Source organism: Cebus imitator, unplaced genomic scaffold (assembly GCF_001604975.1).
Source record: "Cebus imitator isolate Cc_AM_T3 unplaced genomic scaffold, Cebus_imitator-1.0 Scaffold280, whole genome shotgun sequence".
Classification (NCBI taxonomy): Eukaryota; Metazoa; Chordata; class Mammalia; order Primates; family Cebidae; genus Cebus; species Cebus imitator.
The window spans coordinates 1246024-1248132 of NW_016107595.1; the positions used below are offsets into that span (position 1 = coordinate 1246024).

Genomic DNA, 2109 nt, shown 5'->3' on the forward strand with positions numbered 1-2109 from the left:
AGACAGGGTTTCACCATGTTGGTCAGGCTGGTCTTGAACACCTGATCTAGTAATCTGCCCACCTTGGCCTCCTAAAGTGCTGGATTTCAAGCATGAGCCACCATGACCGGCCAAGAATTATTATCTTTTTAAGATGGAGTTTCACTCCGTTGCCCAGACTGGAGTGCAGTGGTGCGATCTCAGCTCACCGCAACCTCCGCCTCCCGGGTTCAAGCAATTCTCCTGCCTCAGCCTCCAGAGTAGCTGGGATTACGGGCACCCACCACCACGCCCGGCTAATTTTTGTATTTCTAGTAGAGACGGGGTTTCTCCATGTTGGTCAGGCTGGTCTCAAACTCCTGACTTCAGGTGATCTGCCCTACTCGGCCTCCCCAAATGCTGGGATTACAGGCGTGAGCCACTATGCCTGGCCCTGGGTAGGGAATTCTGGGGGCTTAGACTTCATGGTCTTGGGAGGTGTGAGCGGGGCACAGAGTTGGCAAGAGCTGTGTGTTCTGGGACTGGCATCCCAGGGCGAGACTGGGAGGCTGGGAATTCAGGGAAGAGGCTGGACAGAGGGGTGGAGGAATGGGGGGGAGACCTGGGCCTGAGAAGGAGAGTGCAGAGTACACTGGAGTGTGACAGGCACCGGGAAAGGCCTGAGGGTGAGAGGCAGAAGGTTCTGGAAGTGAGGTCTTTCGGAGCGGCAGCTCACACTTGTAATCCCAAGACTTTTGGAGGCCAAAGTGGGCAGATCACTTGAGATCAGAAGTTCAAGGCCAGCCTAGCCAACACGGTGAGACCCTGTCTTTATTTAGCCTGGTGTGGTGGCGTGCATCTGTAATCCAGCTCCTCGGGAAGCTGAGCCTCCCGCTTGAACTCGGCAGGCAGAGGTTGCTGTGAGCGGAGATCGTACAACTGCACTGCAGCCTGGGCAACAGAGCACGACTCAAAAAAAAGAAAGAGGGAAAGGGAGAAAGAAAGAGACAGAGAGAAAAAGAGAAAGAAAGAAAGAAAGAAAGAAAGAGGAAAGAAAGAAAGTCATCAGGCTGAGGGCAGCAGGGAGCTATGGCAAGCGAGTGAGCAGAGGAGGTACACCAGCAGACCTGTGGGGGGCAAAGATGCGTCTGGACTGGGCTGAAGGGCATAGACCAAGCGGGTCTTACCTGCTTCCTAGGCCTTGGCCACTGACCTCCTCCGTGGGGCCCAGCTGCTCCGGCCCAGAGCCCCCCAGAGGTGGGGCAAGGCTGGGCTTGGCGCTTCCACCGGCTGCCTCGACCTCCTCTGAACTCTCAGCCACGGGGTCCAGTTCACCCTGCAAATGACCCCCAGGGCCCAGCTCTGAGCCAGGCAGGGCAGGACCTTGGTGTCCCAGGGAGCTGGGTGTGGAGGGGAGAGGGGACACTTACGGGTGGAACATGCCTCCCTCGCCGGCTTCGGGGCCGCGTGGCCCGGGCACTCATTGCTGTCCAGAAGCCAGTGCCCTCTGAATGCTTCCCCTTCGTCACCCCCTACAACCGCAACCTGCTGTGGGCTCTTGCCTTCGTTGTCCAGGACAAAAGACAACCTCAATTTCCTCTGCAGTGAAGTGCGGCATTGACTACCCCTCTGGAAGGGATTTTGTTATCAAGGTTGATTGGGCACATTTGAATGCCTCCCTGGACAGGCAGCTCACTACCTAACAAGGCTGTCCTGACCTCCTCCTTCTCTGCCTTCTTTACCTTCACTGCCTCTTTGTCCCCTTCCCTCCTGTATTTGTGCCTGAGAAGGAAATCTCAAGAATTCCCTCTCCTCCCGGGGCCCTCCCAAATGAGGGGTTCAGCTCTCTCTACCTCTCTGATCCTCTGGGGGTAACTTGATCAGAGGCTTGAGTCCCTGGATACTCTCTTGGGGTCACTTTGGCCACTGCCTGTTCAGGCCTGGGCTGGCCAAGCTTGGCCTGGGAGGGGCCGGGAAACAGGAAACGCCCTCCCCTGGTCACGTGACTTGTTATTGTGTTGTTTCCTTTTTGAGGATAGTGGTTTCCTGCAGCCCTAGCGGGGCACACATACCTGACTCCCAAGGTTTCAGCCCCCCCGCATCTCAGCCTCCAAGCCCATGGCCCTTCCACCTCTTTTTTTTTTTTTTTTT

At 56.4% G+C, this 2109-nt stretch overlaps 1 long non-coding RNA gene across 1 annotated transcript; it reads right to left on the bottom strand.

Moving 5' to 3' along the window:
* Window positions 1-999: 999 nt before the first annotated feature.
* Window positions 1000-1906, bottom strand: LOC108284502. The gene is made up of 3 exons (XR_001817246.2): window positions 1812-1906; window positions 1389-1490; window positions 1000-1294 (listed from the first exon to the last, which is right to left on the bottom strand). It is a non-coding gene; the product is annotated as an uncharacterized LOC108284502 (long non-coding RNA).
* Window positions 1907-2109: the final 203 nt, after the last annotated feature.